Genomic DNA, 27348 nt, shown 5'->3' with positions numbered 1-27348 from the left:
AAAACAATAAAATAAAATAAAAAACAAAAACTAAAACAATTCCCTGTTCCCTACCCCCATCCCTGCCCACCATCCCACCCCCTCCTGCTTATTGGCCCTGGCATTCCCCTACACTGGGGCATAGGACCTTCACTTCTCCTCCCATTGATGACCAACTTGGCTATCCTCTGCTATACGCATGCTGCTGGAGCCATGAGTCCCCCCATGTGTACTCTTTGGTTAGAGTTTTAGTCCCTGGCAACTCTGAGGGTACTAGTTAGTTTATATTGTTGTTCGTCCTAAGGGGCTGCAAACCCTTCATCTCCTTGAGTCCTTTCACTAACTCCTTCATTGAGGACCCTGTACTCAGTCCAATGGATGGCTGTGAGCCTCTACTTCTGTATTAGTCAGGTACTGTCAGAGCCTCTCAGGAGACAGCTATATCAGGCTCCTGTCATCCAGCACTTGCTGGCATCCACAATAGTGTCTAGATTTGATGATTGAATATGGAAAGGATGCCCAGGTGGAGCAGTCTCTGAATTGTCCTTCCTTTAGTCTCTGCTCCATAGTCAGTCTCTACAATTCCTTCCATGGCTATTTTGTTCCCCCTTTTAAGAAGGAATGAAGTATGCACACTTTGGTCTTCCTTCTTCTTGAGTTTCTTATGGTTTGTGGTTTGTACTTTGTGTATTCTGATCTTCTAAGCTACTATCCACTTATCAGAGAATGCATACCATGTGTGTTCTTTTGTGATTGGGTTACCTCACTCAGGATGATATTCTCCAGATCCATCCATTTTCCCAAGAATTTCATAATCTCATTGTTTTTAATAGCTGGGTAGTACTCCATTGTGTAGATGTACCACATCTTCTGTATCCACTGAATTGACTTTTTTAAAGTTCCTTTTATTTTCTTTTTTGTCAAAGACTCTGCAGCTCAAGATTGTTCAACTTTTGGTGCTGTGCTTTCTCAGCCCACCCCTCCTATGCACTCCAAGTGTTAGAATTACAAGCATGTGCCGTCACGCTGGGACTAAATGATGTTTTTGGACCCATTCTTGTTTTCCTAAAGATCTTAGGGTAAAACCTGTGGTTATACAAGAAATCCAGATGAAAGGTAGAAAGCTAGATCTGGAGTCTTATTAATCCTTCATTATTCATGACTGTGCCTTTCCTTCAAGCTCCATGCTCACATGACTGGCTATTCTTCCTAAGGTTCTGGTTTTCCCAGCTGGCTCAGTCCTCAGGGCCATATTAAAGACTTGTATCCCAGTGTCGATCTCTAGTCTTATTGTCTATAGACACAGAAAGTACTGCTGGCGCAAGGGTGCATTGCTATTGCCCAGTGGCACTCTAGTCTATCATCTCCTGTTTTATTTGTTTTTAATTTTGTTCTGTTTTTTTCCCCCCTCAGGATAGAAAGCACAAGAAATACATCAACAAAATCATGAGTGGCTTTGGATTTTAACTTGTGAATCAAAGTAATATGGCTAGCAGATGGAAGGGCTGGAATCCTTGAAAAATAACTCAGGAGCATGGCAGCTGTAGCATAGAGAGGATGGAGCAACTGGATCCGCAGCCATTGACCCACAATGAAAAGCAGCCTCATAAATGGCTTTAAGCTAAATGTTTAAACATGTTCCTCCCGTGGAGGAAGATTTGAGGCATTACACTCAATCTTTCTTCCACTTGAGGCAATAAGACTCTGAGAAACATGGAAAGAGGCCAGGCAGCAGATTGGGCAATCTAGGGCCATGGTGGCATGACAGAGACACTGTTTTTAACTTACTAGAAGAGAACACACAGCTAGGTATCCACTGTAGAGCTGCATGTAGAATGTTAGGTGTTTGTTCTTAACTATATTCCCTTTGGAGTGCAGGCAAGGGTCAGTCTCCTTCCTCCATGAGTACTGCAGGGAGCTAACTCAGCTTGTCAGGCTTGAGTACAAACACTTTTACCTGCTGAGCCATCTCTTTGGTCCAGGTCAAAGCCTTCTGAGTGAGGTAGATTGAGAAGAAGGATGAAAGATGGGTAAGAAAGTCAGGAACAGGGAACAAAGGCAAGTTGAAGACCTAATGGCTATGTACCCACTGACAGGAAGAAACAGAGGGTCAGGGGAACCACAGGCTTACCTGGCATTGAATCTGGAACATGTAGATGGGAAGTCATGGGTTAAATGCAAGTCTGGTCCTTTTGTATGTCAAGCACAGCCATTCCAGCTCTCACCTGCTCAGAGAATATAAAAGTTTGTAGATCTCCTGCCTGCTTTGGACCAGCGTCGGCCTTCACATAAAGATTCCAGAGACAGGACTGGATATAATAAGCAATCCCCAAAGCTACAGTTGGAGACAAACGTGAAACAGCGAGAATTGTTTGTGTCACAGACTTTTGACCACCAGAGGATGTGGGGGAGTTGGGTTGGGCACCCATGCATGCATACCTTGCCTGCCTACTCACAGGAAACTGCCTCAGGGTCTTTGCTTTGTGTTTGTGTATATATTTTCTCAACCTGAAAAGTGGGATAATGACATTTAGCTCTTGGTGCTATGAATGTTAGCTGGAGTATATGGTCTGTAAAGAGCCTTGTGTAGTCTTTACTATACCACTGGGCTCAGTAAATTCTAATTTAGCTCCAAGGATAAACACAGAATAGAAACATACAACTATAGAGAATAGAGAATAGAGAGTAGAGAATAGAGATTTGGTGTTTCCCATGGTGGTTGCTCACATGGATCTTACTGCAAAGAGTCCAGAATTTGAACAAGTTTGGGAAGCCATAGATGAAATAAACTGAGTCTGTTCACACATGACAGGGCTTCGCATGGTCTTAGGGGCCAATGCTCAATGTGTTTCCAAGAGAGAGGTGATAGCTCCAGATCCTTAACAGTGGGAATTTCCACATCCCTGGGAGCCTCAATACAAAACCTGGACTCCTTGAATTGACAACATGTGGACCTGAGGTTTGGCTCCAACTTGCAAAAATGCTGCCATTGGCTCTTTCAGTATATATAAAAATCTTACAAATTAGTTTCTGGGGTTGAAAAATGCCAGGAATTTATAATGCAGGTTGGCCTTTCTGATTCTCTTGAAAAACGGAGGGTTGGAGGCAGGGCTTGTACTTTCTTTTAGTAGAATGCATGGGGCCTCCAGCTTATTCCAGGCTGTGTTGGTATGTTTTGTTAGGTTACATATGCAACCTGGTGGTCCTTGTAGGTTCCTGAGCTGGGAATCCTGATGTAGTTCAACTCCTTCACTTTCAGGCATAAAAAAAATGAACTTTGGGTTGACTTAGAATTGAAGTCAGGACCAGATAACTTGGTCTTCTGAGTTAAGAAAGTGGGGATTAAGATGTCTTGCTTTATCACCATCCATTGCTCTACAAGTTCTACCCTGGTACTCCCCTTTTCTCTGGGGAAGTGTGTTCTAGAATTTGTATGACTGGAATGGGGGCACCCAACTGGCCCCTCTTCTCATGGGCAAGACAGAAGTGTAGCTACTGATCAGAGTCTAGGTAGGGGTTTGTAGCCAGAAAGAAGTAAGTGGCTACTTTTAACTAGACAAAGACTTTTCTTTGTCTACCACTCCAGGCAACTGAACTTCTTGCATTTAGGGTGTTTGGCCAAACAGTAGAATAGAGGTATTCTCAGAAAGGAGAACATTGAAGGAAAGTGGGTGGTTTTGAATTTGATGGGTCTCAACATGTATGTTATCATTGTATGCAGAGCAATTCAAATGCCATTTCAGAAAACCCAAAGTGAAAGACATTCTCAAGGTAGCCAACCCTTCATATCTAGAGAACCCCAATTCCCATTGAAAAGATGCTACTTAGCACTTTGCAGACATTTTCTGGTTGTTCTGGGAGTCTTCTTGCTTCTGTGTTGACTTAGCTTCACCACCTCTCATTGCTGGGACAGTTTAGATTTTCAGCAAACAAAGTACCTAGAATTAACTCACACTGTGCTGTGAGTACTGTAGAATGAATTAAACCTCCTGCCTTCAACCCATCTTCTTGTCTTATAGATATGTCTTTCTTAGATCTGGAAGTTCCCTCGATCTGTTTGAGATGGATAAACTTTCTGATTGTAGCCTTTACTTCTTTATTTTCCATTAAAACATAAACTTTATTAACTTTTCTTAAACAATTGCACATGACAATCACACTCAGATCTATCATCTTTCTATATGCCTGCCTACCTATACTTCTGAGTTAGATTCTTTTGTTGTTGTTGCCACTGTGGTGAAGTGCCATGAACAAAGGCAACCTAAGAGTTTCTTTTGGCTTACAGTTCCAGACAGTTAGGTGCCCCTAATGGTGTAAAAGGCATGGTGGCCAAAGCCAGAAGTTGAGTAATCACATCTCACCTAAACACGGGCAGCAGAGAAAGAGAACTGGAAGTGAGACAAAGCTATAAACTGTCCATGTCCATCTTCAGTGACATACTTCCTTCCTCTAGAAAGGCTCCACATCCTAAAGATTTCATAATCTCTCAAACAGTGCCATCAGCTAGAGACCAAGCATCCTAGTACACGAGCCTGTGCGGGGCATTTTCCATTCAAACAACAGTACCGTCTATCTATATAATTGGATCTATTTTCCCATAGAGGCTCTAAAAACTGGAAAATCTTGTGAAATCTTCTGTGCCCAAGCTTCTTGGTACAAGAACAAAGTGAAAGGGTGGGATTGACCAGAGAATACAAAGTCCTAAATGATGTACAAGTCCAAACTACAAATGTGCATTCTATCCCTATATAGTTCTGAGAAGGGTAGCTTTGGATTAACACAGGATAAAATCATTTCTGGAATAATTTCGAGGAAAAGATAAACATGCCATTAAAACAAGACCAGAATTAAATTCCTCAGGCACCAGTCATGTAATGAAAGGAGGGGTTTAGTCACATTTGGAAACTTAAAGTTGTCATTAAAATTGTGAAGGGGGCTGATGACTTGGTCTCTGAATGTCCTGGTAGGTCAATCAAGACAAACAAGAAAAGGTAGTCTTCCTGCATAGTCTATGACTACAGGTCAGCTCACAAGGAGACTGGTCTCTAATGGAATGTATCACAAGCTCCTTTTATTCCTTTTCTCTGTGTGTAGTGTTTGTATGTCTCATCCTGGGATTGGATTTAGAGCCTCACACATGTGAAGCTCTATCTCCAGTGTGTCACTTGGTTCTTTGTAGGAGATGGTGTCCCTCAGAGTTGGATGAGAGTGTCGGTTGTAGTTTTTACTGAAAGCGTCCCTAGGAGTTAGAAGAGAAACGATTCCGCAAGAAACACTGAGATGCTTACGTGGAAGTTGAAGTGACATCTGGTTTTGTTTGTTTGTTTGTTTCTTCCCCACTTCCTTCCCCAAGTTCATGGAACAGTATCCTGATGGCACAACTTTGACTATGTTTCTCCTACTCCAGTCTGGAGACTGTTTGTTTAGTGGTCATGTATTGGGGGTGGGGGAGGCTTGTCTGTTCATTAACATGCAATCCTTTGCTCTAGGTCAGTGGGAGCCCCAAACTAGATTAATCCCTAGAGTTGGAATACTTAGTGCAGCAAAAAAGAAGTTGAAAGGAGCCCAGTTGCTCGTTCTGAGGCCAGGGAAAGTAAGCTACAGCTGGTGTCCTTGGTAAAAGAGCTACAGCTGGTGGTGCCATGGCTCTCCACAACAGAGTTCTGATGGACACACAGGTAGAACTTTCCCTTGAACATCAATGCTAGTTTTCAGTTCCTTTCCTAGAAAGCTGTATATAAGAGCTGAGTGTGCCTGCTGGGAAGAGCAAAGGGATGACATTCTTCCCATCTACATGGCCTGACTTTATTAAGTTACTAAAGAAACCTTATCCTTAGTCTGACATATTCCTGGCCCATGGCTTCCCTGATCTGGCCCATCCCTGGAAGAAGATTTCCATCCATGTTTATCAGGGTGTGGGCCTGTTCTTGGCATCTGCTATAAATCTTTAAGGTTTTTATAACTTGGCTCTTGCTCCCACCTTCCTGTCAAATCTCTGCGCTGAAAAAGCAGAGTGTCACCACTGTGGAGTAAGGATGCTTTTACTGCCTCCAAAACAAATCAGGCACTTTTGGTGCACGTCACACAGAGAACCCGTCTTGTTTCTGAGTCTGGAATGGGAATGGTATTAGGCATGCAAAAACAGCTGCTTGGACCGAAAAATGTTAAAAAGACATGGCCTCAGGCTGTGTGGGTTCCATTTCTTGAGGAACATTTGTGGTTGTTGGTTAACAATGTGAGTGGCTCCGTAGGTTCATCTAAGGACAATGTGGAATTCTTTAGGCCAGAAAGTTAAATACCTCCGTTTTTTGGCAGTCTGACCTTCTGAGTAGAGACTGTGATCTTCTCTAGACTTCAAGACCCACTTTGCTACTTTGATTTAGCGAAAGGCGGAAATCTTAAAAAACAAAGCTATCTGGATCCAGGGAAGTTCATCTGGCATTGGTTCGTTTGGCAGGTCCCCCACCCTGCTTCCCACTCACCCTCTGTCTACTGTCTAGGAACATGATGCTTTACAGAAAATGAATGGTGTGGCAGAAAGTGAGAACTTGGGGAAGGACACAGCCAAAGCGGATTCCAATCGGCATCCCCTCAGAGGGGTGAGTTGCATTTAAGTAACCAGGTGTAGAATCTAGCCCGGGTCTGTTTTAGGAAACTGATATAAGTATTTCAGTTTAGTAAAATTTTTTTGGGGAAGAAATGGAGTCTGGAGAAGGAAGAGTACTGAGTTTGAAAACATCTACTGATTTCTCTTTCTAGGTCTCTGCTGTGTTCATGGTAAATAGTGTAACGCAGCTCTGTTTGCCGCTTGGCCTGGAGAATTGGCATTTTTCTTCACAACATAATTTAATGCCTTCGCTCGGCAGAGGTTGACCCTTGAGCCGTGTGTTTGCTCTGAACAGAGGGCATACATGTTGGCAGGCTGCTCAGGAGTAGGGACAGCATCCAATAAAAACTTGGAGGGAGTCCTCTGGAAATAAAAGTTAATTTGCATTTACGAGGGTCTCAGTTTTATATGTAGGGTGGAATTGCTCTGAAATTGGGGTCCACTTCTGCCCTCACTCTCTTCCCTGCCTCTCTCCTTCCCCCACGATTTTAGCTAGTGAAGTTCTGTCTACCCCTAGGTTTCTTTCCATTCTCTTGAGAACTGTTGAGCCGTTTGATTTTTTTTTTTTAAATAGCTTTTCCAAGGGGTGATTGCCACCTCTCCTTTCTCCCTCTTGCTTCTTCTGCAGCTGTGGGCTCTTGGCTAGCTGGAAGTCACAAGTACATTGAACAAAACCAAAGTTGGCTGTTGCTTCAAAGCTGTTGCTTTGTTGTTTTTCTTTCTTTTACTGTTTTTTTTTTTTCCCTTTTGGCTTTTAGTTAGGAGGGTATTGTGTTTGTATTAGACAGCCAACAAAACTTATTTCTTGGATTATAACTGAAGGGAAAATTCTAGAATGTAACTGAGTGGCAGAGTACTTGTCTATCATGTCTGAGACTTTGGAGGTTCCATCTCCAGTCTTGTAATAACAGGAAGAACCAAAGGGGGCATTGTGTGGGAGGGAGAATTAGGGAGTATCGTTATATTGTTGATTTCTTATAAGATGCACCAAAATGTATCCGGTAACTTAGCAGGTGCCTGGTTTCCTTAGGGAAGTGTCGCTTTTTAATCTTTTAATTTCAACAATTGGCCCTTGAATCATGCAGTTTGATTTTGATCTGAGCTCTTAATGCTTACTGGCCAATTAGAAAAGGCATGATATAATAGAATGATAATTTCATTATCGTTTTAATTTCTCTTTGTATCTTCAACTGGCGGAGAATTTTTATGTGACACAATAATTTCATAATTGTTAGCACTGGAACAATTCTAAATATGAGCATAATTCAAGTTAGGAAATTAAAAGAAGATTAAGATTGGCTAGAGTAGAAAGCAAACTCCTGGCTATGTGAGAGCTGGTACCCTGGGGACTCAGGAGATCCTGGCAGTAGTGTATACAGACTCCATCAAAATGTTCTTGTTGCTCTCTAATAGTTCTTGACCAGTGGATCTTGGAACTCAAAGGCTTATAATTTACATCAAAACATTTGTTAACCCTCCGTTATAGCTAGTTGGATCTAGGCTGTGTATTTCCAGGTTCTTGGTTTCTTATTTAAGAGTGAAATAAAAACCCCCACTGATTGTGAAGTAGTGAGGAATTTTATTTAAAGCAAAGTGATAGATCAGGTGAGAATAAATACAGAGTCAAGATTGACAGTGGCCATATAAATGAGGATACTCAAGGACCTGGATTATTGGGCTTATCAAATTCAGGAAAGGGATGTATTTGCTTACTTGGGGAACAGGTTGGGTGGTATTCTACTTTGTTTGACAGATCTAGATTATATAGGTCTTTGCTCACCCTTGCATACATCACTCCTCACAATGAATGCATCTTATTTTAATCATATGTATGTCCAATTATGCATAGGCATAAGATGGGAAAAAAGAGGTTTCTCTAAGATGTCACTTTGAGAACATAGTTTGCCATACAGGATATGCATCTCCAAACCATTCTAGAAGGGATTGCTCACTGCTTGTGGTTCCTGGATTGTGTACTGGGTGTGTTTGAATAGAAATAGGGCATTATAAATATATTTTGAAGGGGACTAACTTATTTCTGTTGTTTATAGCAGGGATAGGTGCAGCTTGATGTAGGTGTGAGGTCCTGGGTGGCTCACAGGCTGCGAGGTGCATTGTTCTGAGAAGGATGTGCACTTAGGCCAAACCAAGTAGAAGCCCAGGTTGCTAAACTATTTCCTGTTTGCCTGTCTCACTTTAGTGTACTGTACCTTTCCTGTGAGGAGATACACCTTATGATGTGTCAGCTACTTTTCAAATGATCCAGCTTCACTAAAAGAAATAATTTCTGCATACCCTCATCTATTTGTAGGGGCTCCTAGGTTGCCGGCATATTTTTCATTGAGTGGGAAAATTCCCAGTGTGGGACAGGAATAGTTTGTTTTTAAAATAAAAAAAAAATTAAACCTCACTCTATATTGCATTGAAACAGTCAGATGCTTTTTCTTTTTTTTTATTGAATGTTGAAATTTTACTGAATACCTGCATCCCCACAGTTTCAAGGGCCAATTGTAATGAAAGGTTTTGATCTATCCGAGTCTTGTAAGAAAGATGGAGCAGTCGGTGGATATACGCAGAGGGATATTAAAGGCAGCCAGGCTCTCTAGCCCCTTTTCTCTGTTTCGTGAGGAGTATAAATATGATGCTGACATTTGAGTGGTCCTTTTAGACCAGGGGGTGGGAGAATGTGTGATAGACATAATAGAGCATCCATCCCCTATGCCTGTTGCCCAGACAAGACCTACAGAAGGTCAAGCCAGTCAACATTCTGGCCTGGAGTGGGAGGAGATAATGAACCAACCCCATGCCATCCTATCTCAGGACCCATGGACAGTGGACAGCTTCAGTGGAGAGTGTTGTCTTTAAGGATGTGGCCCCTTAGGGGTCTATTACATGCCAGTGCATGATCCCACGCCCAGAAGTGTATGGACCGCACAAATTGAAGTCAATGGGTAACTAAAAAAACAAAGAAAAAAAAAAAAAGAGGACATGAAATTGAGTGGGCATAGGGAGGTAGGGGTGGGTCTGGGAGGAACTGAAGGGAACTGTGTGAGGGCACTGGGTGGATATCATTAAAGTACATTACACAAAGTTCTTCAAGAATTAATAAAAGCATTTTAAAGTCTATTGTGTGCAGATATAAAATTCATAGACAATAGATTAAAAGCGACAACAACAACAAGAACAACAACAGCAGCCGAGTAATTGTTATTCCCTCCTACATTTGCATCTGAAGCTACCTCCAGAGACACACTCCCTTTTCCACAAACCATTCTTGAATTTGTTTCTCTTTGGAGTTCCATGTTCCCTCTGTGTCATCGTCATGGTGACTATGAAAGTTATCCAGCTTTTTTTTTTTTTCAGTTTTTTTTGAGTAGAACTTCCCTGTTGTGATGCAGAGTCCTTCTGATCCTTGAGTCGGAGCTGTGCCTGTGGTTTGGGGTTTCTTCATGCTGAAGGCACACACCCCTTCCTTTTCTCCTTCATGACAGGAAACCTTCTCCATGAATAAGTTGCTATATTCCTTCTGAAGAAAGTACAAAAAAAAAGAACTGACTTGCTTTTTTTTTTTTTTCCTTTAAAAAGGAGATTTCTTGTCCCACCTGATCAGCTGGAGACCGGATGTGACGTGGTAGAACTTGGAATAATCAGAAAACACGAAAATGTTTAACACTTTTTAAAAAGATTCCTTTAGCCGAAGGATTTAGGACATATGCAAAAAGTACTCGCCCTGCCTGATACTGACATGTGTGTATGTGTGTGAATGTGAGTGTCTCTCTATGTGTGTCTCTGTGTCTCTGCCTTTCTGTCTCTGTGGTATGTGTGTGTGTGTGAGTGTGTGTGTGTGAATGTGAGTGTGTGAATGTGAGTGTCTCTCTGTGTGTATCTCTGTGTCTCTGTGTCTCTGTGGTATGTGTGTGTGAGTCTGTGTGTGTGTGAGTGTGTATGTGTGTGAATGTGAGTGTCTCTCTGTGTGTTTCCCTGTGTCTCTTTCTGTCTCTGTAGTATGTGTGAGTCTCTCTGTGTGTGTGTGAATGTGTATGTGTGAATGTGAGTGTCTCTCTGTGTGTATCCCTGTGTGTCTGTCTTTCTGTCTCTTTAGTATGTGTGTGTGAGTCTATGTGTGTGTGAATGTGTATGTGTGAATGTGAGTGTATCCCTGTGTCTCTGTCTCTGTCTTTTTGTCTCTGTGGGGTGTGAGTGTGTGTGTGTGTGTGTGTGTGTGTGTGTGTGTACTGGTGTTTGTGTGAATCTTTGTAGTTTTAGAATCCACTCATGTTTGTGTTTGTTTGGTGGACACTCCCTCCTTTGAAACTATTTATTGCTACTAAGGTTTGCGGCACAGCCAGTCCTACAGATAATAAATGGGTGTGTGTGCCCACAGCACAGCATAAATAGAGTAACTGACTTCAGCTTGTTTATTGTTAGGCTGGTATGTAAGCAATGGGGCTTCACTCCTCAATTACTTGTACGCATGTTTCTGGGGAGTGGAATATAGAATATGGGAACTTGAAAACGGACCTGGTGTTCCCTCATTTTCCTGTAAGCATTTTTTTTTTTTAGCTGTAACATGAATGAAGATTGTATTAATTTACATAATTTCCACTGTAATGTTATTTTATGGCCTAAGCGCTGACAGCTATGGAGTTTGAAACATGATTTCTTTGGATGAGCTGGCTGAATTGGCTCCCTGACTAATATGAATTTGAAAGATAGCTGGTAATTACTTAAATGAAAAGGGCTTATTTGGAGCGGCCCTGGGTGAAGTGGTCCCACTCCGTCAGCTCCAAACTGCCCAGACAGGAATCCTTGGTGACTATTATGTGCAGGTTTTATTTTTATTCTTACAGAAAAGGAGAACAAACAACCTTGTTTTTGTATTTCAGTCCAGTCACAATAGAAGCTCTTGACACAATTTTGTCAGCCAAACAAAACAAACAGCTCATGCACTAAAGATAGTTTTATAGCCATCGAAACTGAACCCCAGATGTGGAGGGATGGATTATAAACATGGAAGTGTTTCCCTGGCCTACCTGGGCCTGGGTGATAGAAAAGGGGAGATGATACATCTGTAGACTGTCACGAATCTTCAGTTCCATCAGGTGCTTTCTTTATGACTTTGGGCAATTTGTGTAAATCTACGAGCCCTGTTTTCCCCAGTCCTTCAAATGAGCAGAATAATATCTACCTCACGCAGTTCTCAGTATGAGATGAGTTCACACAACTACAAATATTTTGTAAAATACACTTAAGTGTTTATTAGCAGGAAACTAATTGAAGGACTGGCACATCTGCCTCAGACTTCCTTATGAGCAGCTCATGCAGTCTGCATTCTGGATAACCCGGATGCGTGAGATGTTTGGGCACATATGTGCAAAGATCTAGTCTGATAAAAATGAGAACCTTTCTCACATAGTCACGAGTTTTGCTGTTGTTGGTAAAAACTCATGAGGTGGAAAAAAAGCAAAGAAAAACATGGCGCCTTTTTCTATTGACCTTGGAAACAAGAGGCAAGAAGTGCTTAAAAGTCTATGGGAACCTCATATTTTCTTAGAGGCCTGTGGTCTTAAAACTTAAACATTGTTTCTCTCTCAGCCCTGCTTAGAAGAGTGAGACTTGTATTTAAGATTTATTCGATTTTATTTCAAAGGGGAGGGGGAGGGGGGGAAACTCTTCCAGGAGGCATGGGGAGAGAGAGGACAGCATTTGGGATGTAAATAAATAAAACAATTAATTAAAAAATAAATTTATGAGAATGTACGAATGTCTCTGGGTGTGTCTGTAATGTGTGTGCAGTGCCCAGAGAGGCCAGAAGGGGGCGTCAAATCCCCTGAAGAGTGTTTGTGAGCTACCTGATATTTAGGTGCTGGGAAAATGAACTCAGGTCCTCTGAAAGAGTAGCAAGCACCCTTAATCACCCCCTCTCCAGCCCTGAGGCCCGTGTTTAAGAAATAAACCTGCCAAATTCCTCTGCTAGGAAACAAACCAGTGAGAGCCAGCGCAAGAGACTTAGCCATGGGGAGAGTTTTGTGTGGGTGGGCTTTGCAGCACATTACTCAAGAGACTAACGCAAATACTTTGATTAATTTAGATAGCTGTTAAGTCTATAGGAAAACTTGTTCCCTGGCTGAGATGAACAGATGTTTGTGTCAGAATTTGACATTGAGGCAACTGAGAAGCAAATAAGCCACTCCTTTATAGCGCCCGAGGCTTCTGCCCATGTGTTTTTTGGAGTTTTTTCCGAATGGTTCTTAATTGTTTTGAGCTCCAAATTCACTAGCACTGTATCAGGCTCCTTAGCTGATGCATTCTGAGGTAAAGATGCACTGTGGTAGCTGTTGTAGGAATCATCTGGTCTGGACTCGCAGGACAGCGTTTAGGATCTGTGGCTCTCATGAGAAAGCAAGAAAGGAATAGTATATACCTGATGACCTCTTATGGCTTGTTCACTCACATGTGCACCCACACGGACTCTTGCACACACACTTTCTCAGAATATACCTTCTTGTGAAACAACAGCAACAACAATCATGACAACAGGGCATGGCTTCTGTAGATTAGATAGAATTCACTGATTGCGGAGAGAAAAGAGAACATTTTCATTTTGCAGCAAATACATCATTTGAGGACTGTTAAAAATACAATCTACATAATCAAACACGCACCATCAGCCTTCTAATAAAAGACTGCCTGGTTTGACTGAGTCAGGGTGGAGACAAGTGAAAGGGTTTTGAAGGGCTGATCCTCTTTCATTGAATGATGCTGTCTGTAAGGTAGGCATTTCGGGAAAGAGCTATCGTGAGTGACTGGATAAATGCAGTTAAATGCAGTTGCACTTGATGGCTTCAAGGGACTCCCTGCAGCCTCCACCCTACCCCTGCTTCAGAGCTGGCTTCAGTTGTTCGTATGGTGATAAGCATGAGGGACACGTTTTCGAGGTTGTTGTTGCTGTTGTTTCTTTTATTAGGAAAATCAATCAATCAATCAATCAATCAATCAAAAAAACTCCACCACCACCACCAGCAGCAGCAGCAACAACAACAACAACAACAACAAAACCAATGCTAGACCACTTAAAGCTTGACCATTAAAAAAAAAAAAAAAAACCCATGGAGAATGGGGCCCTCTTGGCCTGTGCTGCTCTCTAGATAAGGATCCTGCCTTCGTTGCTGGGCGTAGGGACTCCAAATGTTCCTAAAATTGTGGTTATGTAAGTTTTCACTTCTGCTCCGTTGAGAACTGAAAACTAACATATTTTGTTTACCCAGTGCTGGTTTTTCTTTATTCTCATGTTTGTATTATAAATGAGTAATTTAGTTCTAGAAAAAGTACGTGAGGCACTGTGCCAAGGCCCAGTGCCAAGCATGAATATTGTGATTAAAGTATGCAATATTAATCTTTGCTTGACAAAAACCTAGTGAGGATGGTTCTGTTGTTCTTATTAACATAGATAGTCAAAGAGAAAGGCATTAGACCCAAAATGCATGAGCTAGGAAGGGCTGAGCAGTGTTGTGTTGGGCTCTGGTCAGTGTAGATGTGACTTTGGTCTTGCGAAAATAGATTTTTATTTCTTTTGGTATGGGAGGAATGCAACTAAAGATAATTGAGATTAATGTTATGTCTTCTTGTTTCTCTCTTGTGTACTGATAGTATTAACTTTCCACTATTACTTTTTTATTTCAGAGCCATAATATTTAAAATTATATATATATATACATATATATATATATAAATACATATATATTATTGTGGTTATGTAAGATTTCACTCATGGTCTATCTATCTATCTATCTATCTATCTATCATCTATCTATTAATCTATATATCTTCTATTTCTATCTGACTATCTATCTATCTATCTATCTATCTATCTATCTATCTAATGTATAAGGTATAAAAATGATGAAAAGTCAATATTTATTTATTAGTTGAGAGACTGTTTCCTTAGCTTGATCTCTAAGCTACACTTTGAATATTTATTATTATTTTTATTATTATTATTGTTGTAGTTGTTTGAGACAGGGCTCCTCTGTAACTGAGCCACACTTTGTACTGGGCATTGTCTTTATTCTCTGAAGCTCACAGTTTTGGGGTACACTAGACCTGCAATTGAGTAGCCCTAGTGTAATAGCATTGGTGCTGTCATGAAGCAGGAGAGTTATGAGCCCTGCGCCTTGCAGAAACCCTCCACAGAGCAATAAAACCCTCCACAGAGGAGGGGTCCCTTCATAAAGTGCAAGAATCCTCCATAGAACATGGGAACCCTCAACAGAGGAGAGGATCCTCCACTGAGCAGGTGAATCCTTCACAGAGGATAAGACTCACCTCAGAATAGGGGAAACCTCCATAGAGGACAAGAATTCCGTCAAGAGTAGAACTGTCCACAGAAGGTGGGACTCTCCACAGAGGAAGGGGTGGGAGGCATTTCCCAGTCCCCGGAAAGATCCTGGGCCCAGCTCTGAGCTCAGGTTTGTCCAGATTACAGTATACATAACCCGGTGGCTGGATAGCTTAAGGATGCTGGAGCAGAAGAATGTGGAATCTGAGCTAGAACATAGGAACAATTTGGATGATTCTTCTATAGAGTGTTTCTGACCATAGACCCCATTGTTTGGGCACTACAGAAAGTGGTCTTAAAGGAGACAAAACTTTTATAGATGCTACTTTTAGAAAGATCATTTTTATAGTGGTTTAGAAAATGTGTTACAAGCAGAGAAGGTAGTTAGGAGGCAGCAGCAAATGGGGCAGGCCTAACGGATTGAAGACATCATTGTGAGCAGTGACCCGAGCTGAGAGGCAGCTGTGGCAGAACCTAGAAGAGCGGGATGTACTGACAGCATGTGAGAAGGCAAGGGCATGCTTAGGCTGGGCAAAAGAGTGATGTATGAAGGTGCACAGTACCTGTGGTACTCGTGGGTAGAGGGAGGAGAAGGAAAAGGTTGTTGTGAGATTGTCTGGGTACAAAATCATGACTGTTTTATGTGTGGGCATGGAGAACATGTTATGTGATGTAAGCCAAGCCATGGCACACTTGGGAGCCCTGGTCTCTGATGGCTTCTCATCAGAAAAGGAAAGCTATATTTCAGTTGCTGAATTAAATACTCCTTTGTACCTCATGACCTAAAGGCCAAGGCCTGTTTGCCCAATGATAACTCTAGCTGTGGATGGTTGCCTGATGTTACAAGTGTCTTACAGTAAAGAAAACTGACCAATAAATGCTAATGAGTTTGCTAAAAGTGGTGAAAATGGAGTCAAATCAGATCTATATTATAATGTTATATTTGATTCTTAAAAGAAGACGTTTGATGGGTTTTACAGCTGAAAAATTAAGAACACATTTTAATATCAGTAGATAGATTGTGAAGTATCTTGGTTCTTATTTGGCCTTTAAGACTTTTCTGTCTGTATGAGAGTGATTTAAGCTTGATTTATACACATTGTCATGTGTGTGTGCATATGTGTGCATATGTGTATGTGCATGTGTATATGGGTATACGTACATGTAAATATGTGTATACATGTATGCATGTCTGAAGTGTGTATGTGTATTGTTTAAAAACCTCACTGACTTTTTAGAAGAAAAATCGTTTGAGTATTTTTTAGAGTTTTAATGGAAGAACTGACCATACTGAAAACTTTTGCTTACATAAAGAATACTTTTCCAAATTATTTTTGTATGTGGTGTGCAATATTTATACTTACTATGGCAAGGTAAACAGAATTTTATGGCTTTTCTAGGTAAGAGAAAAATTTTCATTTTGACTGCAGATGAAAGTGAGACTCATCCTATAAAGCAATAAAACGCAAGCTCCACAAGTCAGAGACAAGGTGATTGATGAGCAATGATAACTGCTTTTTAGGCTATAAATCAACAGTCCTGTTGCTACATGACAACAGCAGAGCTCCCGTGATCTAAAATATATCATCCAGTACGATTAGCATGAATTAAAAATACGGCAGGAAAATGAAACATATAGACAAGAGAAAAAGGAGTCAATGAAAGCAGACCGTCAAATGACACAGTTGGAATAGCGATGACAAACTAGCTGCTAGGCATATGTCCAAGGAACTGGAGTTACATTCCTATTGCTGTAATAAAATAGCTTGGTAAAAACAACTTAAGGAAAAGGGGGCTTATTTTGGTTCCAAGTTTGACATGGAGAACTCAGAACAGAAGTAGATGAAGTAGCTGACATTTGCAGTCAGGATGTAGAGAGAAATGAATGTTTTTGACTTCTTCTCTCTCACTGAGGGAATGGCAGCATCCACTTTTATGATGGGTCTTCCCATCATGTTAATCCAATCAAAATAATCTGTCACAATATAGCCAGAAGCTTGTCTCCTAGGTTTTTCTAGATCTTGCCACATTGACAATCAATTTTGACTATCACAGACATAGGAAACTGTATTTTAATGAACAATGTATGAAACTTTCCCAAATTTGTTAGAAAATATTAATTTTCAGATTTAAGATCCTCCCAAAACCTCAATGAGGGAAAGATCAAACAAAGCCACATGTAGACAAATTATAGTTAAAAACGCAGAGTCAAAATATTGAGGAAATCGGGAAGGCAGTTATAGGAAACAATGTTCTCTGCATTGGAGAGCAGTGGCAGAAATGACCATATACAGAAGAGATACAAGCCGTGGTACCTTGTTGCATGTACTGAAGAAGGAAAACATTCTATTATCTCACAACTGTATCTGGGGAGATACACTGCATATATGAAGATGAATTTTCTGCTTCCTTTGTTTGGTGTGTTAGTCAACTTTGCATGACTGTAGCACAATAATTGAGGCAGCTACGGTGTAAAAAGTAAAGGTTTATTTAGCTCACAGTGTTGGAGGCTCAAAATCCAAGATCAGGTAGGTCCTTGTCTTGGGTCCTGGTTACAAGAGGCATGGGAGCTCATTTTTCTGGGAGATCACTGAGGGGCAACAGTTACACCTCAAACAGGCGAAGTTGGGGAGATGTTCTGCAATTCCTCCACAAGAATACCTATGTCTTATGGACCTTCTTTTATGCATACCTCTTAAAGGTTCCTATCTCATTAATACTGACACCCTTAGGACTAGCCTTCACATATGTGTTTTTGAGGACCCTCTATATACATTTGGGAATCAGTGAAAAGAAAATAACATTCAATATTGTTCAAGTTCTCAGTCATTGTGAAGTTATAAAAAATACTATCTCACATTCATCAACTTCCAAGTGTTTGGATGTTTGTGTTGTTGATGTTTACCATAAACTGTTTTTCACAGGCTGTCTTGGGGGATTTTGTTTGAGAAATACTTCTGGGAATGCTCAACTTCAGGAATGGAATTTGATTACAGTTATTTCTTATGTTTATTTTTATGATAATCTATGTTGAAATAATTTTGGGAAATAATTAGCAATATAGCCTTTTGAGTCTATAATCATGAAAATGTGTAGTTTTATCTATATTGCCTTTTCTTTCCTCTAATAACACATGTTCAGAGTCAAATGGCTTTGGGTTATTGCCAGGTGAAATGTTTTCCAGCAGGGCAAAACTGTTCCGTGTTGCTTTGTTAGACTATTTAGATATACATGAAAATAGAATTCCCACCTAGAGTTTTCTATGCATATTTTATGAATGTAACAGTGTCAGGAATATAGATTGAATTGCATTACAATAAAATCGTTATGTTTTGGGTCTCTATTTCATTAGTATTTATGTGTACTCTTTGTGTAGCTATATACAAGGTATTGCAAAGTAAGTCCAACCAGAAGCAAGTTGTCAAAGTACTTAAGAACAAATTGCAAGTGATTTGAGCATCTTACTGAAAAAGAACTTCGTGTTTTGAGTTTAATTCAGTGATGGATTAAGTGGCTTAGTCCTTCTTTGTGATTGATCTGATGTTGGCTTGAAGGGTGCCAGGGACATAGAGCTTAAGAGATACTCATTTTGCTTTGAATTTGTTTGTTGTTCCTATTGCTTTTTTCTAATTCCTAAAAGTCTAATATATTTCCTTCCTCCCATGGCTGAATTTGAGTTCCTCCCAGACTTCTTGTGCCTTAGAACTGATTGACTGGGGTGGTTATTGACCATTACATGGGTAATTAAAAAGTATAGTGGAGACCTGAGCACATAGCTCAGCTCGTAGAACCCTTGTCTAGCATTGTAGGAGCTCTGGTTTCAACCCGTAGTGCTGTATAACCTGAGAACAATGGCACATTGCTGTAACACTTGCATTTGAGAGGCAAGTCAGAAATGGTAGGAGGATCAAAAGTTCAAGGCCATCCTGCTCACATAGCAAGTTCAAGCCAGTGGATGTTGTGGATAGCCATGGTCTTGTATTTTGATGCTAGTTCTCCTCTGCTGGAAAGCACTGCAGAATGAATCATGTATACAGGTGCCTTGTGAACCTTCTCCCTACCTTAACTTTTCAAATAAAGGCTAAGGCTGATGATTGGGCAGCTGGAGGGAAGGTGGAGCTGAAAAGTTTGGGGGAGAAGGGGAGAGAGGAGACAGGGGGAAGAGACTGGAGAAGATGATGATGGAGGAGGACGAGGTGGAAGGAAGATGGAGCTGAAGTATGTGGCTTGGAGAAATCACAAGTCATATGAGATCTAATAGATGGGAATAGAGTAGTGTAGTAGTAGATCTGCCCAATCTAGGTGAGTAGCATGTAGAACAATTAATTGAGTTGTGAATTCATTGATTGGGTAAATTGGGCTAAAAGTTTACCGCTAAAAAGTAGAGGTGCACAAGACCATCTAAAAAAAAAATCTGTCTCTTTAGAAGAAAAACAGTAGATTTGTATTTGTATATCTCTCTCTGTCTTATTTCCTCAAGAAATTGGTGAGTCCCAGTCTCCTTTTCCATTCTAGCAGTGGCTTACTTGGTGACCCCAAGGCATATTTCAGATTCTCCTGCCAGTGTATTAAATCTGAAACTTACCAGCAAGGTTCTCAATTAGTCGAATGCACCTATCTTAGAGAGTCTGCAGCTCCATGGAGGTTGAGAATCACTGTCCAAAGATAGGAATTAGAATGGCCACTTCTATTCTGTTCATCACCCAGCAACAGGAGTGAAATAGAATCCAGGGGTTCTGGCTGAGGTGGGAACAGATTAGGATGAGAACCATGTTTCAGGTTAGTGAAGTATGTTGGCAAAGTCTCATATTTACTGAGTGCTTTCCTCTGGATCAAGCCTTCTGGCGTCTTCAGCTTCATTCATGCTTGATAGCATCCCATGGGTCTGCACCGTCCTCTGTTAGGTCTGCACCATCCTCCCTCAGGTCATTACTGTTGTTTTACAACAAGGAAGAAGTTGACCACTGTCTAGCTTTGTAGTGGTTCCAGGATGTTGGTGCTGGTCAGTTAGTACTAAGTTTAATGCCTTAAGTCACCAGTGCTACCACCTAAGATTTCCAACCAGCCTGTAGTCTCCTTTCCCTATCTATGTAGCCCCTGCTGGCTTGTTTGTTTCTTTTAAAGTTATGCAAGAAGTGGAGCCAAAGTTCATGTGCTTGTAGATAAGCTCCTGTCTTACTCACTTATTTGTGGGCTTATCCAGCCTCCCCTTTAGATGAATATCTAAAGCTACCTCGATCAAGGAGAGTAAACATTAAACTTTATTGCTTTTGTAAACAAATATTTATAGCTTCTTTTCTTTGGAATGTTTATCTTGTTGTGTAAGTAATAAATTCAACTGATCTTTTATCTTTGGGCTCTGGTTTGTGGTTTTTGAAGCTTTCCAAGATCAACTGAATGGAGTGTGGTTTGGCATTTTAAATAGCAGAAATGGTATCTATGCAGTTGGATGCTTTTAAAAGCAGTTATTGCTTGAATGGAGACCCCTTCCTACTGATTGAAGCTCTCCCTCCCTATCTTAAAAGCTTTATTGGATGATGAAAGATAGCTTTTAAGGTTTCATTCATGAGAATTGAGGGCTCTACTTTACCTCAAAGGTATTTTGTTCTTAACCACCACCAATTAAAAAGGAGGGCATGATGTTTTAACCAAGACACAGCGTATGAAGTGGAGAGGAAGAGGGTCTCTAAATTGCATTTTAATGTGACCCTATGGCAATATACAAGCAAAAAAAAATTGAGAGTAACCTTCAAAGTTACCAGTGAGTTTTCCGGTAGCCCCATCAGTCCCATCATGCAGATTCAATTTAGCAGGGGAGAATAAAAGAAGGACATTGATTAAAAAGGAACAATTGATTTCATTGTGTGCACATCACTATGAATGAGTTACAGTGTCAATATACATTAACTCCAGTATTAGTAATTCCACAGACTTCCTTCCCACAGCCCATTTCAATAATTGAAGGCTTGTCAGGCATTACTAAAATTAAGTAATACACATACATGCATGTGTGTGTGTGTGTGTGTGTGTGTGTGTGTGTGTGTGTGTGTGCATGTGTATAGGTGTGGGTAGAGGGGAAAGGAAACTTTATAGTTATTTCAGAAATGTCAATCATATGCTCCTTTTTATGCTAGGGTAGCTTTCAGTTTTAAGCAGACTTTCTGTTTAGAATGAGTAGTTTCTGCTTCCTCGGCTTCCCTTGAACCTATGTCCTCCAGCTTTCTTTCTCATAGCACATAGAGTCACAAACAGGAATAGCTCTGTCCTTGAGTTACATAAAGAGTGTTACTACATATTACCCCTTTCTCTCTCTCTCTCTCTCTCTCTCTCTCTCTCTCTCTCTCTCTCTCAAAACCCACATGTCATCAAGAGAACCATGTGTCTTAGGGCAGTTTGATGAGGCAATGTTTTTAGAGATCACAAAGGAATGTAAGAATAAGTAGAGGTGGTCCTGTGACAGGTTTTTTTTTCTTTTTCACCTCAAGTCACAAGGAGATTGTGAATTTGAAGCCATTATGGGGTACATCATGAGTTCAAGGCCAGCTTGAACTATAGAGTGATACTCTATGTCAAAGAAACAAGGGCTCGGCTAGGCCTGGGTGGTAGAACACTTCTCAGCATGTGCAAAGCCCTGGATTCCATCCCCCACACTGCGAAATATAGCTCTGCGAGATTTCACTCCTTTAAAAAGTACTAAGGAGAAAAATCTTCATATAACCTCCTGTATCCAACAAAGCATAGGGCCCTTTTTTCTCTCCTCAAGATGCCCAGCTGCCATCATTGTGCCTTTTCCAAAGGCCCTTTAGACCTATGCCTCTTTGCTCCAAACTGAAGCATTTATTAGTGAGTTTCCTCAAATGACTGTAATCTCAGATACCCAACTTAGCTATAACGTAGCTAATAGACTACAGTGAGTCCAACCCTGAGCAAGGACAGTAAGAGGACATGTCAGACTCTGTGACAGTAGAAGAAAATGTTATCACCTGTGGCTATTTCATGACTTCATGTCGGCCTTTGTAGCAGAAAGTGCTTGCAAGCCAGGAAGCAAATCAGTGAAGATAAACCTTCAAATTAAACATGGAAAGCCATGTGAACATATGAAATCTGTGTGGCTGCTATTGCCTCCTTTGCATCCTTATGTTGTCCTGGGAGCTACCTCCTAATAATGTCTTGGTTACCTGACTGAGTTGTGTTCTCTCAGTTTTTTTTTTTTTTTTTTAACCTGAGTGACAGTTTCAGGACCACAGCTTCTCGGCAGCTCCCTTGTTCTGCCTTGAGGTGCCCACTGCAGTAGGTAAAGTTGGCACTGATTTCTCCAATCTTGATTTTAATTTCTTCCTTCTTAGGGGAAGAAGTCACTCCTCCTGAGAGTCCTCCCCCTTCCTGTGTCCAGATGTGCACCAAGGTGGCTTGGGTGGTAGAGAGGAAGTTATGAAAAAAAAAAAAATGAACTCTACCTGTAGGAGAGTCGAGGCAGAGGGGAAGGGAGGAAAAGAGAGTAGAAAGGCTCAAGAGGGACCAAAGGAAGCTATGAATCAGAGTAACAGATGACTGTGTTCCTACTGGTGTGATGGTCTTGACAAGCTGAACTTCCAGGATATAGGGGAATTGGTCTTGCCGTCATTAGTGATGTAGGAGTAACGGTCAGTATTTTGTTGAGGGTTTTTATGTACACACATGCTAGGTGCTTCAAATATTTCATCTGCTACACTAGCAGCAGTCTTTCAGGATAGATCTCTTGATGTAGCATGATGACCAGCAATGGCAGGCTTCCTGATATGGTTCTCTTGGCTTTATATTCAATCAACTCTTGTCCGTAGCCATTCAAATTTCGTCATTGTCTCCTCTTCCAAGTCCCTGACATTTGAGAATAGTATGCATCGTTGTTGTTACTGATGTAATAAATTATTGAAAGTGCAGTGGTTTAAAATAGCACAGAAGTGTGACGTAGATGGGTCAGTTACGCAGAAATCTAAAATGGGTCTCACTAGACTTACGTGCCTGTTGCTTGGAGTTTCTTCTGGAGGCTCACAAGCAGGATGAATTTCTTGGCCTTTTACAGCTGCTAGAGGCTCGGGGTGCCCTTCTGTAGTCAGTGGCAGCCAGGATTTTCTCACGTGTCATCCGTCTATGCTGAGTGCTCTTCCTCCCCTTTCCACACATGGAAGGCTCCCGTGGTTACACAGGTCTCTGGTGTGAATTGAGTTTGAAATGCCCACCCAGAGCTTTGGGTTTAGAAGCTTGGTTCCTAGCATGTGGTATTGTTTTGGAGCTTCTGGAAACTTTAAGAGATGGGATATAGTTGGAAATGGAAGATCACTTAGGAAGGGGTAAGTTCTAGGAGATAGCTTGTTGATCTCTCTCTCTCTTTCTCTCTCTCTCTCTCTTTCTCTTTCCCTCTCTCCCTCTCTCTCTACCCCTCTCTCTCTCTCTCATTCCTCTCTGCTTCTCCTTCATTCATTTCCACCATGATCTTCTGCTCAAGTGCATAGGGCCAGATGACCATGCACCACGAGCCAAGCTAGAGCTTTCCTCCTTAATATGGATATTTTCTTAGATATTTGGTCACAACTATACAAAACTAGCTAATACAGGCCCTCCCAGGTGAGGCGAAATGATCACTCCATTTTAAATTCAGATGATCAGCACTCTCAATTCTATACACAAACTCAATCCCATCCTTGTACAACCATATAATTCATTAGCAGGCATTGGGTATTGGGATGAGGGCATCTTTGAAGGGCAGCGTATGATTCTGCCTATTCTATCACACGGCAAAAGAACTTTGCACTTGCAACCGGGTGATGATATTTGAAATAAAATTATCCTGGATCACCCAAACCATTAAAATCACATGACCCCCTTCAAAGCAGAGAACATTTTCTGATGGGAGTTGGAGGGGTAGTGGAGGAAGAGGGGACAAAGGACAACTTCTGAGTCAGCCTATGCCTTGCTGTGCCCTGCTTCTGACTCTCTCAGAATTTGTTTGTGTTCAGTCTGTCCATCCAGCATGTGCAGGAGGCCTTGGCTTCCACTTCCTCCTGTTTCAAGCCCAAGCCCCAACTTCATACTCAGTTCCCCTGTACCTCCCTCCCAGAGTTCAATTAGTTTCAGCATCTCCAAGGTCTCATGTCTTGCTGTATGCTCTGCTTTGATTCACGTTCTGCCCCAGTATCTCTTCTCCCTCTTCATCTTTCGAAGTTACTTTTAAGTCCTTGAAGCTCCGACTGCTCTGGCCTCTGTGCGTATTGATCCCATAGCATCTGTAGACTTCGGCTGAGTATCATTTTATTTATTAGATGTTCACCATTGTTTGCGATTGTTTCCCATCCATGCCATTGCCTTTTAAGGGAGGTGCCTCTTAGGGCACTTTTTTTTTTCTTTTAATCAACCACGTAACACATGTCACTGTAACTATCAATACATGTAACTGACTGACTAGCAGAAAGTATTCTTTTAGAAAAAGAAGATGCTGTGGCTGCTTCCTTGTGATAAAGTTTTGTTCCCAGATTCAGTGCACTGGTTACTTTTAGGTACTTGGACTTGAAAACCCTCTACTCCTTTCTTTCTTTTCTTTCTTTCTTTCTTCCTTTCTTTTCTTCCTTCCTTCCTTCCTTCCTTCCTTCCTTCCTTCCTTCCTTCCTTCCTTTCTTTCTTCCTTTCCTTTCTTTCTTCCTTTCCTTTCTTTCTTTCTTTCTTTCTTTCTTTCTTTCTTTCTTTCTTTCTTTCTTTCTTTCTTTCTTTCTTTCTTATAAAAACCATTATTTGATTTTAATTTTTGAAAAATTTTGGAATCTCACATCACATACCCCAATCACTCTCACCTCCCAGTCTTCCCATATCTGCATCCCTGTAACCTTGACGCCCCCCCCCCCCCGAGAGTAATATAGGGAAAGTCTATTTTGTGTTGTCTGTATACTTGCTGGAGTGTGGTCAAATTCCTAGTGGGCATCCAGGGAGGATGAGTCTTTCTTTACCTGCATCCACACCAGATGCCATCAGCTGAGGACAGCAGTGTGATGGCCTTTGGAGAGGTGGGGCCAGCTTTCCCAACCCCATGCTGCTCTGTATGTCAGCAGAGGGGAGAGGAAGAACCTCTGTTTCTATCGGGAGTTACTTAGAGTCTCTAAGACCTTGTCACATGCCCGTCAGCCTTGACTCTCTGCAAGTTCCATGTTAGAACATTAATACAACCATCATCCTTGCAGACTCTATCCATACAAAAATCTTCCATTCTGCTTTGAACAACCAACAACTAATCTAATCAGAATTACTCAAATTATGAAGTAGGGTTATTATTAAACAGATAAGCCAACAGATAATCCTATTTAAATAATTCAAATAATAACATATAAAATTAACCATTCTGTTTTGTTTTTTAAATTTTGTAACAAAATCACACAAAAGGCTGGTGGTTTGTGAAGAAACCCACTGCCATTGCCTTGTGCCCTCTCTGATAGTAAGGGCCTTGGCATTTATCAGCTGAATCGGTTCAATTCAGCTTTAGGAAGAAATGAAACACCGGCTATTTCTGTGGTTGTAAGATGAGAAGTTGGCTTGAGGACCTCCAATTTCAGTTCAGAACAATTGACAATTTTCTGTTGCTTTAGCTTGCAAAGAAACAGTTCCCACATAACATTCATATAACTCAGTTTTAGCAATTTCCTCCTTGTATGAGTTGCACATGACCACACATATTTGTGTAGAAGATGCATGCAAACTTGTATGTTTTGATGGAATGTAGACAAAGTTGGCTGAGGGAGGGGAGAGAACATATCCTCTTTCTGATAGCCATCTCCATATACAGGGCTGAGGAGTGCTACATTTGCATGTATTTGTTCTAGATTCAATGGTTAAACTTAATGGCCCATGAAATGGTGTTAGGTGGTGACTGGATTATAAATACTCTTCTCATGAATGGGATTAATGGCTTTCCATAATGTTCAGCTCACCTGACCTTCCTTCTGCAAAGAGAGGATATAACATTTCTTTATTTCAGAGGATGTAGCCCTCATTAGGTAGCTGAATTGCTAGTGCCTTGATCTTAGGACCGAAGTTGGAGAGGATAAATTCCTGTAATCTTTCCCTTTCTATTTAAAATTTCATTGATTTTATGTATACAGCTGTTTTGTCTGCATATACTTTTGTGCAATATGTGCATGCCTAGTGCCTGCAGAAATCAGAGGAGGGCATTATATCCCCTGGCACTGGAGTGACAGACAGTTGTGAACCACCATGTGAGTGCTGGAATTGAACTCAGGTCCTCTGGAAGAGCAACCAGTCTTCTTAGTCACTGAGCCATCTGTCCAGCCAGTGTTCTTTTTAAGTTAACTAGACTATGACATTTTTTTAAAAAAAATAGCAGCACAAATGCCATAAGACAAAGAGGGAGAAAAAGAGATGTGGGAGGTGAGTTTTGTAAATGACATTTTGTTTAGAATATGAAGATGCAATGGCAGACACATACATTATGAAATGTATCATGGGGGACTCTTATCAAAGTTTGGGAGAGCCAGCGTAGTTATAAGAATTCTTCTTTACCATAAAACTCCAACTGGTCCCAAAGCCACACAACATTGAAGTTGTGTGTCTACTTCTCAGGCATGGAGGTAGCCCTAGGCAAGTATCTCAGAGTGCCTGCTCTCCACTGTCTTTATCTATAAAGTTGAATCTATACTTTCTTTGAAGGGCTAGAGAGCATATAAGTTATATGTAAGTTTTTTGGAAGGTTTTAAGCAAGTGGTTTCTCCATGACATAATCAATGTGATGGAAGATAAGACATACTCATATGATGACTTATCCCCAGGGTGAGTTTCTCTCACAAAAAGAAATCTGCTTCAAGGAGAATGGGACCCTCTGACCACGTAAATTACAATCGAAGGCCAAGTTGAGGCATGAGTGACTCTCCCATAAGCCAAAGGGGAGTTGTTGGTTCTGAGGTCATTGAGTTAGAGGTGGGTGTTGCACTTGAAACTGACCTTGCCTCTTTGTGGATTGGCTTTATCGGTGACACTGGCTACCAGTGGAAGCTCACCTCAGGGTCTTCTGATCCAGTTTCCATGAGGAAAGAGGTGGACAGGGGTTCAAGCTTTCTGTTCCTTGTTCCTGTTTTGGCTTCTGCCATGGATAAGACTACCTGACACAGCTGATGCTCTCCTTGAAAGGCTTCTATGATTGTTAAGAAGGTTAAAGGGGGCTACAGAAAAAAATCAGTAACATGCTTATCATGCAAGCATTATCTTGAGTTGGAGCTCCGGCACCTGAGTAAACAAGCCTGGCATGGTGGCACATATTGGTGATAGCCCATCCCTGTATCAAACCCAAGGATAGATGGCTGCTAAGGAATTGACACTGAGCTTGACCTCTGGCTTTCATGTGTGTGTGTGTGTGTGTGTGTGTGTGTGTGTGTGTGTGTGTGTAACT

At 41.2% G+C, this 27348-nt stretch overlaps 1 protein-coding gene and 1 long non-coding RNA gene across 3 annotated transcripts in view; one reads left to right on the top strand and one right to left on the bottom strand.

Annotated features, from left to right (window-relative positions):
- The window catches only part of Pid1 (phosphotyrosine interaction domain containing 1), a 227047-nt gene that overhangs the window by 15055 nt on the left and 184644 nt on the right, over positions 1–27348 (top strand). The gene's annotated exons all lie outside the window — the stretch shown is intronic.
- On the bottom strand, positions 9681–19601 carry LOC116088664. Of its 2 annotated transcripts, XR_004117968.1 has the most exons (3): positions 19510–19589; positions 13011–13157; positions 9681–10112 (listed from the first exon to the last, which is right to left on the bottom strand). It is a non-coding gene; the product is annotated as an uncharacterized LOC116088664 (long non-coding RNA). The 2 variants fall into 2 exon arrangements; XR_004117969.1 differs by lacking the exon at positions 13011–13157 and having other exon boundaries at positions 19510–19601.

Source organism: Mastomys coucha, unplaced genomic scaffold (assembly GCF_008632895.1).
Source record: "Mastomys coucha isolate ucsf_1 unplaced genomic scaffold, UCSF_Mcou_1 pScaffold14, whole genome shotgun sequence".
Classification (NCBI taxonomy): domain Eukaryota; kingdom Metazoa; phylum Chordata; class Mammalia; order Rodentia; family Muridae; genus Mastomys; species Mastomys coucha.
Note: the sequence above shows the minus strand (reverse complement) of the source record. Positions and strands in the feature narration are given on the sequence as shown.